General features: G+C 38.1%; 1 pseudogene; it reads right to left on the bottom strand.

Annotated features, from left to right (window-relative positions):
• Positions 1-1,087: 1,087 nt before the first annotated feature.
• LOC106558002 lies at positions 1,088-15,016 on the bottom strand (annotated as a pseudogene).
• Between the last annotated feature and the right edge of the window lie 1,121 nt (positions 15,017-16,137).

Raw genomic sequence — 16,137 nt, 5'->3', positions numbered from 1 at the left:
AACCCAGCAGTCTGTGTGTGAGTTTCCATAACTCACTGAAGTTCTCTAAGTCTTACTTTGGTTATCTGCAAAACTGGGCAGTGTTAGTAGTAACCATAAAGGGTTAAGTTGATTCGACAAGATGGTATTGGTAAAGTGCTAAGCTCAGGGCTCAGCAAAGAGTAAGTTCCCAATAAGCATTATCTATTATAATTTCAATATTATTAATCCTCAGACTTTCCCTCAAATTACTCAAACTCAGATCCTTTTTCTAAAAGGATGTTTTCCCCCCCACACCACACTGAATGTCAGTGTGGACCACTTTTCAGGAGTTGAAATTGATTCAGCAAAGTGAACCTTTTGGTTAATGTTGTTTACTGAAGTGGGATTTGAGCTGTAGCAATTTAGACACTTGGCTGGCAGATGGTGGATGGCCTTGGGAGGCTATACCATTTGCTTAGAATACAGGGTTTGTAGTCTCTCTTCACCAGTCATTTCAGAAATGAGTCTCACTCAGTATTTTGCAGAAGCAAATGAGCCTGTAGTTAAAATCCTGGTGAAACAGCTCCTAGTTTAGTATTTATTTACAACCTAGAAACCCAGCAGGTACAGCCCCAGGTGTACTTAATCTTAAAAGCAAATTCTATAGTTCCCTTAGAATTCCTGTTTTCTGGGGCATCCAGAAAGATACATTTGAAAACCAGCTTCCTTTCAGCCCTCAGCCCCATGACAGAGATTTAAAAAAAAGAAAAAAACAGGAAAGAATTTTTCTCTCTAATTTGTAAAGCAAACAAGAGAAATAAAAAGAACAGGAGGAAGCCAGCTGCTAGAATGACACCCAAATAGAACAGTTTTGAATAGGTGAGAAATCACAGCATGAATGAAGCCAGAACAAGGGTGGTCTCCAGGCTTTCAGACCTTTCATCACATACATAAGAGGCAAGAAGCACCAAGTGATGATTGAGGGACCCTGATGACAGAATTGAGATGAAAAATAATGGTTCATCTGTGTAAACAGAGCACAAGAGCAAAGCCTGCTGTGAAGGCTCTTCCATCAATCACGGAGGCCTAACGGGATAATCCCAGAACTGCAGGACATAGAGGGGATTCAGGGCAGCCCCTCATTCAGATCGTGGCCAGAGACCCAAGGGAGTGGTCTTTGCCCTGCCAGCGAGACCAATGCACAGGACACATGCGTTTCCACATTGCCACAGGCCAGCCGCCTTCCCAGAGTGCTAGCGGGCGTGAAACAACCTGCTGGGAGCTTTAGTAGGAAAGGGGGGATAGTGGAGAACATAGTTAATGAGGGAGATCTCGTCTGTACTGTGCTTTCCTGTGTGCTCGGAGCTGCTGGGGTCTTAATATACTTTATCTCAGCAATCTTCAAAATGACCCTATCAGGGGCACCTGGGCAGCTCAGTTAGGCTCTGCCTTCAGCTCCAAGTCATGGTCCTAGGGTCGAGCCCCAAGTTGGGCTCTCTGCTCAGCGGAGAGTCTGCTTCTCCCTCTCCTGCTGCTGCTTCTCTTGGTTGTGCGTGCTCTCTCTATCAAATAAATAAATAAAATATTTTTAAAAAAATGATCCTATCAAAACTGCACTTTTCCTGTTTTATAGGGAAAGGCACTAACTTTCCAAAACTAGTAAGTATAAGTAACTTACTAGTGACTAGTAAGTGGCAAAACTCACCTCTCATCCCAGGAATTCTGTTTCCAGAGAGCCTGTGACCTATACTGTCTGGCTATGCTAGCTTACAGCAAAGGAAACTCCTTCACTACAGATAATTTAATGAAGCCTCCCAATGTCATGAGAGGCAAAGAAGAAAGAAATGTGCACAACTCAAGTGCTTCTCTGGTGAGATTTGCTTTATTCTTTTAGGGTTATACCACAAGACATTGAAAAACAGGGGTTGCTCTTGTATGGAAAAGAGGAATGAATAGGCCCGTGTTCACACAGTGGAAGTGGAGTTGGGGGCTGGGTAGGACAGGAAATAGGGCCTAGCTGTCCAGACCCTTACAGAGATCCCCTTCTCAAGTCCCTACTATGCGCCAAACACTGTAGAGATGGGAGCAACGGAGGATGGATAATAAACAATGGTTTCTTCTCATGAGAATCTCACCATACCAGGAGAAAGTCAGACAAACAGATCATTACAAAGCAGTATGTAAATGTTACAATAGTGTAACAGTGGTAGCAGTGTAATTGTGCTAAATTTTAACCCAGTCCTTAAAGATCACAAAACAGATATGGAGCAAAGAAGATTTTAGCTCAAATATGTGGATGAAAATGGCATTCTAAGTTGAAAGCAATGATAGAGAAAAAAAAAATTAGGTTTTAACTTAATAAGTTCCAGAGAAATTTAAGTTCTTGTTTTTTCAAGGAAATTAGTAAAATAGATAAAAAGGTAGAAATCCAAGGGATTCTACAATCTCTGTAACACAAAAAAATAAAATGAAATAAAATAAAAAATAAAAGCTATATAAAAATAACTTAAGAAAAGATAGGAAAAAGCCATATAACTATGTTCTTGTGACACCACTTATAATAAACTACTGACATGTCCAACAATAGGGAAATGATTAAATTAAGCAAGACAAATTTTTTTGGTGGAATATTTTGCATGATTTACGAGAGACTTTTCAAGTTATTAGCATTTATTAAGTACACTGTGCTAGGCATACAGAACTCAGGCAAGAGTTTCTATCCCTGAACATCTTACTTGAATATGTACTTAGTTCTCATGTATCATGGTTTGATTTCTTTGGTCAGAAAATGCATTTTATCAGACATATTCCCCATGGATTAATTTTAGACCTGTAAGATGCTTTTGGTTTTGGCAAATATATACAGTCATGTAATAATTACCCCAATTTCCTTCATCCCCCTTTGCAATCTCCCCTTTACTAATTCCAGCCCCCCATGACCACTGATCTGATGTCTGTCTCTATAGTTTTGCTTTTTTTTTTTTTTTTTTTTTTACCAAATGTCAGATAAATTGAGTATATAGTTTTCTTTGTCTTTCCCCTTTCATATAACATAATGTGTTTGAGATTCATCTATGCTGTTGCATATATTGGTAATTTGTTCCTTTTTATTGTTCTATTCTATGCTATTCTATTCTATTCTATTCTATTCTATTCTATTCTATGGATGTTCCCCAATTCATCTGTCCATCTACCAGGCATTGAATATTTGACATTTTTGGCAATTATGGATAAGGCTGACAAAGACACTGGCATTCATGTCTTTGTGTGGACATATACTTTCATGTCTTTGTTAATATATCTAGGAATAGGATTGCTGGGTCATATGATAAGTGTATTTCACTTTATGAAAAACTGCCAAGTTGTTTCCAAAGAAGCTGTATAATTTTGCATCCCCACGAGCAATCTAGAAAGTTCCAGGTGCTTTCAATCCTTGCCAAATTGTAGATTGTCAATTGACATGTCAATCTTTTTCATTTCATCCATTCAAGTCGGTATGTAATATTGTTTCATTGCATCAGCCAGCGGTGAGTGGGAGGGGTGGCGATACCACCCTTAGGCTTGGTGTTTTGCAAGAGGAACTTTATAGGACTCAAAAAAAGCTGTTATATTCATGGTTATAACTTATTACAGTGAAAGAATGTACACTAAAGTTAGCAAAGGGAAAAAGTACATGGGGTTAAGTACAGGGGATAGCAAGTGTAAGCTTCCAGGTGCACACTCCAGGGAACATGCCTTAATTCTTCCAGCAATGACATATGACATGTGCGAAATGTTGCCAGCTAAGCTTACTGGAGCCTTGGTGCCTAGACTTTTACTGGGGATTCAGTAATGTAGGTAGGCTGCACTTGTGTGACCTCAGATACCCTCATTCAGGGCCTCCCTCTCCCTCCAGCAAAACCAGGTGTTCCCTACAAATTGCTTTGTCAGGATAAGCTTGCCTGGTCAAATTGGAACAGTGTGATCCAAGGCCTTGGGCGTAAAAAATAGGTTTCCAACATAAATGTAGCATGACTCAAGGGCTCAGACATACAAAAACACTGTCAGGAGGCAGGAAGAATATCCATGGAATATTCCAGGGGTCAGTCGAAAACACAGGACTTTCTTTGGAATATCCAAGGTTTGGGCAACCCAGGCCCACCCTGTCCCAAGCACTTGGGATCTTAATTTGCCTTCCCAAATGACTACTAATGTTGAACTTCTTTGCATGTGCCTATTTGTCAGTCATGCATTTTCTTCAGTAAAGTGTCCAAATCTGTTGTCATTTTTTTAATGATTTGTTTTCTTTTTATTGAGTTGTAGGAGTTCTTTGTATATTCTGGATAGAAATCACTTATCAGATTATTTTGCAAATAGATTCTCCCAGTTTGTGATTTGTCTTTTCTGTTACTTAATAGTACTTTAAGAGAGCGAAAGTTCTTGATTTTGATAAAGTCCAATTTATTAATATTTTGCTTTATGATTTGTGCTTTTGTATCTTTTCCAAGAAATCTTTCTATATCAAGGTCACAGACTTTGTCTCATATATTCTTTCTGGAAGTTTTATAGTTTTAATATTTTCGTGTAGTTCTATGACCCATTTTGAGTTAATTTATATATATGATGCAATGGAAGAGTTGAAGTTCTTTTCTTTTTTTAATTATAACATGCAGTTCTTTCAGAACTATTTCTTGAAAAGAAGATCTTTTCTCTCCATTAAATTATCTTGGTACCTTTGTCAAAAATCATTTGATATATGTTATCCATTTATATTATTATGTATATTTCATATTCATATACAATTATATTAACATATATTATATATTTATAGGATTATATATTAACATATATTATATTATATATAGATATTTATTTATATAACTATATATTAATATATTATATAAATATTTATTATATATTTATAAATAAATATTTATAATTGTATATAATATATATTTGATATATAAATATATATTACCATTTATATATTTTATATAAATACCATTATATATTTTATTTTATTTTACTTTATTTTTTTAAATATTTTTTTTAATTTATTCATGAGAGACACAGAGAGAGAGAGAGGCAGAGACACAGGCAGGCAGAGGGAGAAGCAGGCTCCATTCAGGGAGCCCGACGTGGCACTCGATCCCAGGTCTCCAGGATCAGGCCCTGGGCTGAAGGCAGGCGCTAAACCACTGAGCCACCGGGGCTGCCCCCCATTATATATTTTATAAAAACTTTGAACATATTCTGCTGGGTTTATCCCTGAATATTTCATGCTTTTTGACCCTTTTGGAAGTGACAGGCTTTTTTCAATTTCCAATTGTTTACTGCTAATATATAGAAATGCAATTTTTTTGTATATTTACTTTGCGTGTCTTGTAATGATGCTAAATTTACTTATCAGATATAGCAGTTTTTTGGTTTTATTGAGGTTCTTTGGGATTGTTTCTGTAGATGAAACCAATGTATATGCTAATAAAGACAGCTTTATTGCTTCATTTCCATTCTCTGTGTATTTTATTTATATTTTTCCTGCAGTGGCCAGGACCTCCAGTCCACTATTAAGCAGAAGTTTTATCTTTGTCTTGTTTGATTTATTTATTTATTTATTTATTTATTTATTTATTTATTTTAGAGAAAGAGAGATGAGTGGAGGGCCAAGGGAGAGATAGAATCTTAGGTGGGTTCCATGTTCAGCATGGAGCCCGTTTTTGGGCTTGATCTCATGACTCTGAGACCATGACCTGAGCCAAAATGAAGAGTTAGATGCTTAACCGACTGAGCCACCCAGGCACCCAATCCTTGTATTGTTTTTGCTCTTTGTAGGGAGGCATTCAGTTTTTCACCATAAGTGTGATGTTAATGATATTTTTGTTATTGCTATTTTTCTTTTAAAAGCTACCTGCCTGTATTAACTTCCTAGGGCCACCATAATGTACCACAAATTGGATGACTTCAAATAACAGAAATTTATGGTCTCACTACTCTGATGGCTAGAAGTCTGAAATCAAGGTGCAGGCAATGTTGGCTCCTTCTGAGAACTGTGAATGAGAATCTGTTCCATGCCCCTCTCTTAGCCTCTAAGGGTTGCCAGCAATCTTTGGCATTTCCTGGCTTATAAGTACATTTTTTCAATCCTTTACATGGCACTTTCTGCATCTCTTCACACAGTCTTCTTTCTATTCATATCTGTTTCTGTGTCTGAATTTCTCAATTTTATGAAGACACAAGTCATATTGAATTAAGGGCTACTCTAAAGACCTCAGCTTTACTCAACTACATGTGCAAACACCCTATTTCCAAATGAGGTCTCATTCTGAGGCACTAGGTATATAGGTATATTCAACATGTTTTTTTGGGGGGGGGTTATAATTCAACCCATAATTATGCCCCTTATCAAAATGAAAAAGTTCTCTTCTATTACTAGTTTGCTAAAAGATGCTTTTCAAGAATTGTTGTTAAACTTTGGCAAATACTTTCTCTGCATCTCCTGAGATGATCATTTGCTTTTGTTTTAGTCTTTTGATATAGTGATATAGTGAATTATGTTGATTGGTTTCCAAATGTTGAAAAACTTTCAGATCCAGGGTAAATGATGGTTGTGATATCTATCTGTCTATCTATGTATCTATCTATGTATCTATCTTACTAAATTATTACTAAATTAAGTTTGCTAATTCTTTTTAAGGATTTTTGTGTCTGTGTTTGTTACGGATTTTCATCTGAGCTTTGTGTTTTTGTTGTTGTTTTGTTTTGTGGTTTTTGTTTGTTTCTGCAAAAAGCTTTATAGTTTCCATTTGGTCCACAGCTTGGGAGAGGGCTCCAAGGTGTTAAAAAGCTGCGCAGTGGCTGCAGGGAGAGGCTCAGGCATAAGCCCCTAGCACCAGGGGGAATCCCAGAGGAGCGCTCCAAGGCTGCTAGCCTTCAGAGGCTCCTAGTCATGATTGAGGATTGAGGGTGAGTCTTTCTTTTTTTCTTTCTTTCTTTCTTTCTTTCTTTCTTTCTTTCTTTCTTTCTTTCTTCTTTCTTTCTTTCTTTCTTTCTTTCTTTCTTTCTTTCTCTCTTCTTATTTCTTTCTTATTTCTTTCTTTTTAAGATTTTATTTATTTATTCATGAGAGACACACAGAGAGGCAGAGACACAAGCAAAGGGAGAAGCAGGCTCCCTGCAGGCAGCCCAAGGTGGGACTGGATCCCAGGACCCTGGGGACCACAACCTGAGCTGAAGGCAGATGCTCAACCACTGAGCCACCAGGCGTCCTGAGGGTGAGCCTTTGGAAGAGATCCTTACCCAACCCAGCCTGGGAGCCAGCCACCTTGGAGAGGTTTGTAAGGTAGTTACCCCTCTTCTTGATGAGTTTCACCTCCTCATTCCGGAAGTGGATCTCCAGGATGTCTGAGAGCTGGTAGTCTGTGGCGCAGAACCCAGGGCATGCACATCCAAAAGGCGTGGGTTCAGAATCTTCTCCTGAACCATGGCAGCTTCCATGGTGTCCAGGGTTTTATGCCATTCATCTTGGGAGGGTTTCTGCATGCCCTGGAAGAGGGTGTCCATGCTGTGCTGGTTTTGCACCTTCAGGAGTGCAAAGTGCCCTTACACTTTTCCTTAGCCAATTTGAGGAGGAAGTGGCCCACGCCCTCCAGAGCCACACCATTGCAATGGAAATAGAAGCCCAGAGAGAGATAGGTGTAGGAGACCCACAGATGGATGTGGACCAGGTGCTGGACGGCTGCCTCCACCTCTGTGGAATAATTCTGATGTATCTGGGAGCTTATGGTTGATGGATAATAAGGAGCTAAGCCCAGAATAGGGTGTTGGCTGGTCCTGGAGGCAGAAGGTGGCTGGGAAGATGGCTCTGAAGGTTAAGATTAGGAAAAAGGTTGGAGATACCCTAGATGGGGTGTCTCTCGGTCTGTTCTGTCCAAACACTGTTGAAGCAAGAGACAGATCTGGGGGGACTCCCAGGTGCATTGGCTGAGCTTTGTTCTTTTAATGTTTTTTTTTTTAATTTTGAAATCAAAGTAATAAATGCTTCATTAAATTAAGTTGGAAAGTATTTTCTCCTTACCTAGTTTCTGTAAAAGTTTGGAATGATTGGTATTATTTCTTACTTAAATATTTGGTAATTCACCAGTGAAGTCAAATTGTCTTGGGATTTTCTTTGTGGGAAAGTGTTGAACCACTACTCAGGTTATTTCTTATTGAATAAGTTTTGCTTATTTGTGCCTTTCCTGGATTTTGTACCTTTCACCTAGATTCTTAAACTTATTGGCATACCATTATTTGTGATATTCCTTATCCTTTAAAATGTAGGGAGTGTAGTGATGCCCTCCTTTTTCTTTATGATATTGCTAATTCAAGTCTTTTCCTCAGCCCAACAAAACCATCTCCCCTCATTTTCCAATATTCATTCTTTCTGATCAAGTTTGGTGGGAGATGTATCAAATTTATTGATCTTTTCAAAGAATTAGCCTTGGAGTACATTGATCTTTATTGTTTTTTCAGTTTTCCATTTCATTAGAAATTACCTTTATCATTTTTTTTGATCTGCTTACTGCAGGTTTCATTTTAATTTTTTTTCTTTTTCTAATTTCTTAAGGTAAAACCTTAGGTCATTTCTTTCTTTCTTCTTTTTTAATGCAAGTGTTTAATGATATAAGTTTTCCTCTAAGTACCATTTTATTGCATCTGATAAATATTGATATGTTGTGTTTTCCTTGCATTCAAGTTAAAATATTTTATAATTTTATTTTTTCCCCTTAAACTTGTGGGCTATTTAGAAATGTATCATTTACTCTTAAATATGTGAGGAGATTTCACAGATTTCTGGTGAATTCCACTGTGGTCAGATAACACATATTTTATGATTTCATTCCTTTCATATTATTTTTTAAATATTTTATTAATTTATTCATGAGAGAGACAGAAAGAGAGAGAGAGAGAGAGAGGCAGAGACACAGGCAGAGGGAGAAGCAGGTTCCCTGTGGGGAGCCCAATGCGGGACTCCATCTGGATCCCAGGATCACACCCTGAGCCAAAGGCAGATGCTTAACCTCTGAGCCATCCAGGCGTCCCTCCCTTCATATTATTGAGGTTTGTTTTTATCTGATAACATGGCCTGTCTAGGTAAATGTTTCATGTGCCCTTAGAATGTATTGTTTGGGGATGAATAGAGTGTTCTATAAATGTCAATTAAGTCAGTTTCTTTGGTAATGTTCAAGTCTCCAATATCTTTACTGATTTTCTACTTGTTCTATTTATTGACTACTGAGAGGGAAGTATTGAAATCTCTAATTTTAATTATAAATTTGTTTATTTCTCTGTTCAGTTCTATCCATTTTTTTTCTGTATGTATGCCAAAGTTCTATTGTGGCATAATCTTTGTTTATAGCAGTTCCTTTTGATTTTTAATTATTGTTTCCATTTCCCTGCAGAATTCCCCATGTGTTCACACATGTTGTCCATATTTTCCATTTGGCTCTTGAACATATTAATAATCATAGTTATATAGTGTCCTTGTGTGTTATCTGGGGCATCTCTGGGTTTCTTTTATTTGTTTTATCTTCTGACAATACACTGATTTTCCTCCCCCCGTGATTTTATATGTGTCTCATAATTTTTTATAGAATGCTGGATACTGCATGTATAAGAGCAGAGAGTAGATAAGTATTGTTCTTGCGTAGAAATGGGCAAGCCTCTTTTCCTTTCAAGTTGCTAGTAAGGTCTTTGATTCGATCTGGTCTGTACTTGAGTTGGGTTTGAGATCTGCTGCTATCACTGCCTTCAGTGGGTATAGCCTTTCTTTTCCTTCATCAGTGAGCTACTTCTCTGCTGTGCTTGGTGTGGAGTTGTGTATTTTTCTCAGTATTCCTATCCTGCCCTTACCTTTCAGCAGATCGTGTATATCTGCAGCATATAGATGTCTCTCTCTCTCTCTCTCTTTTTTTTTTTTCTCTTCATTCCCTGGAAAATTGACTCTACTTGTAACCTAATGTGAGGCTTGTGGTGGGCATCCTGGTGCCAGCTCCTGCATCAGTCTTAACCAATTGTAGCACAGCTTTGTATCTGAGCAAGATCCTGCACTCAAAAGTATTTCCTCCCCTTCAGAAGCGAAGTTTCGCTGTTACTTTTTTTTTTTTTTTTGAGGTCAAGATTTTTTCTTTTTTTCTTTTTTTTTTATGATAGACATAGAGAGAGAGAGGCAGAGACACAGGAGGAGGGAGAAGCAGGCTCCACGCCAGGAGCCCGATGTGGGACTCGATTCCAGGACTCCAGGATCGCGCCCTGGGCCAAAGGCAGGCGCTAAACCGCTGAGCCACCCAGGGATCCCCTTTTTGCTGTTACTCTTAGCAACAGTCTATCTTGTGATCTCAGCCTGCTGATGAGCTTAAGAAAATTTATGGTTTTGTAGACTAGCTAGATATTTCTTGTGTTTAAGGTAGAGTGATAGAGTGATAGTCTCTTGTATCTTTCTACATCCTACACTGAAATGGAACTCTCATGAGCAACAGTTTAAAATGTGAGAAAAATGATAGGATTTTAACAACAGTTTCCCAAACTGGAAAATACTGAATACGCAAAACTCTGTGTACAATATAATTCCAATATTAATTCATCTTCTATTATGCATTAGGCCTTTTGGTAGATACTGATGAGCAAGATTAATGTTGTCCCTTCTTTTCAAAGAAATTATAATTAAAAATTAAAATTCTTCTACATAAACACTGAATAGATTTGTACATCAAGAAATAACAAAACCAGAATTAAAAATCCAATGGTGGGATGCCAATGGTGGCTCAGTGGTTGAGCGTCTGCCTTTGGCTCAGGTCATGATCCCAGGATTCTGGGATCAAGCCCCGCATTGGGCTCCCAGCGGGAAGCCTGCTTCTCCCTCTTTGTATGTCTCTGCCTCTCTCTCTGTGTCTCTCATGAGTAAATAAAATCTTTAAAAAAAAAAATCCAATGGTGTTCTTGGGAAGATATATATTCTAATAAGTATGACACAAGTTAACATCATTAATGTATGAAGTACACATGCAGTAACTTATAGCAAATACTGTTGGTGCTTTACTCATATTCCCTAGGATCCTTTACTGTTTTTGTCCCACTGGCTTCTGGTACGCTTTCCCTTCTAAATACTGGTACCTGCAGTTCTTGTTTGGAGACTTCTCTTAGCCCACTTGCCTGTCGCCCCACTCCCCGGGCCCGCCCCTACTCTGAGATAGTCTTTAGCCAAGGATGGAGGGTAAAATTTCTCTTGTCCCCTAATCAGGACAATTTAGAGGTATGATCTCTATTGTCCCCAGAGTTTTCCTGGGGAGTTATGCCAAAGTTTTCCTCCATGGGACTTTATCTGATACCACATAGTTCTTTGGTTGCCCTCCCCTTCCTGTCTTATAACTTTTTCCTAGGAATATTTCCTAAGAAGTCACTTTGGTACAACTCCTCATCTCAGAGATGTCTAGAGACCTGAACTATGGCATATATCAAAGTAAAAGTACTAAAAGTACAACAGGAAAAAAAATGAGCTAAGGGCATAGACTGGGAATTCACATGTAAAATTAAAATATATCCTTTCCAAGGGTAACCTTTCTTTAGTGTATTTTGGAGGGAAAGGAGAATTTTGTCTCATCTGCTCTCTAGTCCTTCCATGGTTCATTATGTATCTACAATACTTCCAATCTCTCATTCCTCTCAGCTCTGCTTCAGATGTCTTCTTACTTTGATGCTGCCCCCCAAAACCCTGGGCCTACTTTCCTCCTTCAATTGGTGGCTTACCTTGTGATGTTGGCCACTGTGGATGGGTGACGGTACTCTCAGGGTTCAGGAATAGGTATAAATATTTCACGTAGAAAAAACCCTTAAATCAAATGACTAAAAATGACTATTCCCAAAACCTAAGAGGGAAAACTTCAAAATCTTTCTTAGTCATCATGGTCGATTATTTCTTTGTCTTGAAGCCCACCTTACCCTCTACCTTTTCTTGAGAGTCTCTTCTTTGGTTCCTATTGTGACCACCTGCCACTCAGTTTAGGAAAATTCTGTTCTCTGTCATAGGGGTTAGCTATCTTCTGGTTCTGATTCTCCATATCAGGATACTTCCTGGGATGAAATTTTCCGAAGTCTAATTTATCAGTCTAACTGATAATAGTTAGACTAATAAATAGCTTGATGTGTATGTAGTATACGAAGCATTTATAGAGTGGGATTGGAGATTTAGCAGGACAATTTTTATGGGATCTGGTACTTTTGCTTGGGAATTCTTTTTTGGGCCAGTGACAGGGAGAGAGAGGTAACTGTGTGTACTTCCTCCCACTATTCCTTCAGAGATGTCTTATTGGTAGCTTGTAACCAGTCATGGGGGAGCGTTTACACAGTAGAAATCAGGAATTGCTACAAGTGGGCTTTTCTCTTACCTTAGAGAGTCAGTTGTTAAACATCTCCTAATATACACTGTCCCAACATTTGAGGGGACCATAATCCTTCCATTCATAGCCTAGATGGTTCAGCTATTCCCTAGCTCCTGGCTTTGATGATTGGTGCAAAAATGAGTAAATATTCTCAGATGGGCTGATCAAAGTCTTCTCTGATTTTTGCTGAAATGATTGGGGAAAAGACATGCTCTATTTTTGATACCTTGGATACTAAGCGTCCATAATGTCTGGAGCTGGTGAAGGTTATGTGGGCCAGTGCATAAAGATAGCCTGTGTGAGAATAAAGCCAGTCTAGAGGAAAATAAAGCCTAAACAAAGAGTGAATAAATGACAGGGCTTGTGCTCATCATTTTATTTCCTGTATGGAACTTCTAAATTTCAATTACTGATAGCAACCAATGCCTATTATTGTTTTAGCTATTTTGAGTTCAGTTTCTGTCACATGCAACCATGTGAATTCTGACTTATATAATTATGAAGAGTGCTCTCTCTCTCTCTCTCTCTCTCTCTCTCACACACACACACACACCAAAGGCAGTAGTACCTGCCAGAAAACGGGAGGAAATTTTCCCTACAGACAATGTAGAGCATTACATTATTATGCAGAGCAATGTCAATTCTCCTTTTCTCATCCTTCTACTTCCAGATCACGCACAGGAACTTACCAAACAACAGAGGCAGCAACTGTTAGTTATTCCAACACTAGGTGGGGGTTCTGAAATTAAGGGCTCTCATCCTCCATCCTCCCCCTCTCCTCCAGTTAAACCAGGTCAAAATGTTAGGCAGTACTCCTTCCACTCCCTAGATTATGTAGATGGAAGCAATATAGAAATTGATATTCTCCCTGTCAGAGCAATTTTTCCAAAAGAAGAGGGTGGTACTATGCACAGAGAACAAATGATGATTTTGCTTTAGGATGAAATTGTTCAAAGAAATATAAATTCAAACAATGACACTAGTTTACCTCAAGTCTTGATGAAATTAATAGCCCTTAGTGGAAGTGATTTGGTGAAATAAGCACTGTCTTATATAGCTGGATGGAAAGTCAGATGACACAACTTTTCTGGAAAACAGTTTGTCAGTATATATCTAGAATGGAAGTATTTCCATTCCCTTTTGCTGAACATTTCTACTTCTGGGAATATATACTAACTATATTATCAGAAAATCAGATGGAAATTCATACACTGATATTCTTTATAGCCTTGCTTATGATATAAAAAGGTTGGAAAAAAACCTAAATGCCCAAGAGTAAATGAATGCTTAAATAAAGTGGGACCTATCTATATAATAAAATATCACTTCCAAAATAGCCTTTTTAAGAATTTAAAACATAATCCTGATTATAACATTTAAGAAAAAGCCCTACACAAACTGGTAAATGGCGTGATCTCTCATAAAAATGCATGTGTACCTCATGACTCATCTTGATACAGGCTGAGAATATTCCAATCCCTTAATGTTTTTGCATCTGCTAAGCCCTCACCCACTTTCCCACCTGGTGAATTCTTATTTTTCCTTAAAAATCCAGCTCACATATTATACCTTTCATGGAAATTTTTTGGGAGGATGGTTCATAAAGGGGGTCGATCATTCTGTCCTAAAGAACACTAAAGAATAGACTGTATTTCCTGAGAATCTCTAAGTCCCTCCCCTCCATCTAGACTATTGTTCTCTGCAGCTTCTCCCATCCACTGGCACTGGTACCTAAGGTGAGATGAGATCATTTGCCATTCTGCCTCTGTAATGTCCTGGGGACCTCTGTGAGGCTGTGGCCAGCAAGGGCCAATAAGGCTGTCCTGGTTCCCATCAGCAACAGGAGCCTACAGATGGGTACTCTGAGCAGGAATGCTGTAGATGCATATCATTTTTAAAAGACCTTTCTACTCTAGAATGTAATACTTCATAACTGTGAGATGTTGATATACATTACAAAATATGGACTTATGCCACTTGTAATGAGTCAACTATTGGGTGGATTCCATGAATAAAATCAGCCAAGCTTTAAAAATATATATAATTGTCTCTAGAAACCATAAGGGAACCATGGAAATGACTCTTCTGTTACTAACACAAACAGCAACCGAGGGCTGCTGCCTCAGGCGATATGAAACCACAGCATGGTGTGACAAGTATACTGAAGGTGAATCCTTACCCTATTCTTAGTAGTCTGTGAAATGGATGAAGGATGCTAGAAGTAAAGTCCCTGCACTTGCCTTTGACAATGTGTCTTCACCAAAGATCATTCTTCTTACTGCCCAGGCTGTCCCATTTTCTGGCACTATGCTGTTATTATTGTTATCACTACTGTTTTGCCAATAATTGATTGCTAATGACACCAAAACTTACTTTTACTATCATAATATTTTCCTAAAGGATTGGTAGCTTTCAGATAGGCATACCTCTGTCTTTTCTGGTTCTGTATTCTTGGGCAGTTTTTTAAACATACTTGAGGACCAATTGGAGAAATATTGGGGGTAATAAGGTGACCTGATATTTTATAGATAGACTGCAAAGATTATGAGAAATCTGCAAATGTTTATTGCCAACTCATCAGATTAAGTGACAAGATTCTGATATAACATGGGATAAATAAGGGGAGTACCTTGAAGGGATTTCTGGGCTTGCATTCCCATAGCCCTTTATTTCTGTGACCAGTGTCACTTATCAAAGAGTTGTTGTGTCTTTCTGTGCTTTTAAGGGTAGAAATAGAGTCCATTATTGTCTTATTCAGCAAATAATCTACTAAGTGATCACAATGCCTTTTGTATTTCTAGTGCCTAGCAGAGTAGCTGGCACATAATTGGTTTGTAACACATGTTTGAGAAGTAAATTGGAAAACGTATGTAGCTTTATGACATGTGGAAAAGAGGATTGCTATGACCATAGTGAGAGAGCCCAATGTATAGAGAAGGAGGTCAGTTAGAAAACTCCTCAAGAATGTAGACATACTACAACCAAATAGTTAAAGTTGTGGTTTAGCAAGTGAATATAGCCTCATTGAGCAAAAATAGTGGTGACAGTAGACAAGGAAAGGGATAAAAGGAATAGGAAAAAGAGAATACTAAATTTAGTATTGGATTGGATAAATACTAAATTTAGGAGTTAGCCTCTTGGCAGGAGGGAAGAATTGGGTTTTGGGAAGAGCATATTATGGATTTTATTTATATTTGTAGCATTTTCTTTCTTTTTTTTTTTTTTTTAAAGATTCTCTTTATTTATTCATGAGAGACACACACAGAGAGGCAGAGACCTAGGAAGAGGAAGAAGCAGTCTTCCCTCAAGGAGCCCAATATGGGACTTGATTCCAGGACTCCCACATCACAACCTGAGCCGAAGGCAGACACTCAACTACTGAGCCACCAAGGCATCCTTGTAGCATTTTATTTCTAAAGCTGGTATTAGGTGAAAATACTCACAGTATTTTCTCTATATTTTTCATATTTTATTAAAAAATAAAATGCTCATTATTGATGCTTCATCACCTCTAGGTATTTTAATAATTTTATTAGAATTTACAGAATTATAAAATCAGTCACCAAGTTTAATCAGGTTGAGGTCAGTAATATTCCTTCTACACTTAGACCCACCTACTCAGGACCTTGGTAAGTTCTTTTCAAGGGCTCAGTCATTATTTTCTAACTGTTCTGACCTCCAGGGTTGGCTCTTTCTGAGCCATTCCTCATTCTGCTCCAAAGAGTTCTCCCTAAAATGTAGATAGTGTCATTTTTTTTTTTTTTTGCTTCTAAAAAGTTTG

Source organism: Canis lupus, chromosome 29, assembly GCF_011100685.1.
Source record: "Canis lupus familiaris isolate Mischka breed German Shepherd chromosome 29, alternate assembly UU_Cfam_GSD_1.0, whole genome shotgun sequence".
NCBI lineage: Eukaryota > Metazoa > Chordata > Mammalia > Carnivora > Canidae > Canis > Canis lupus.
This window is presented reverse-complemented; position numbering and strand designations above follow the sequence as displayed.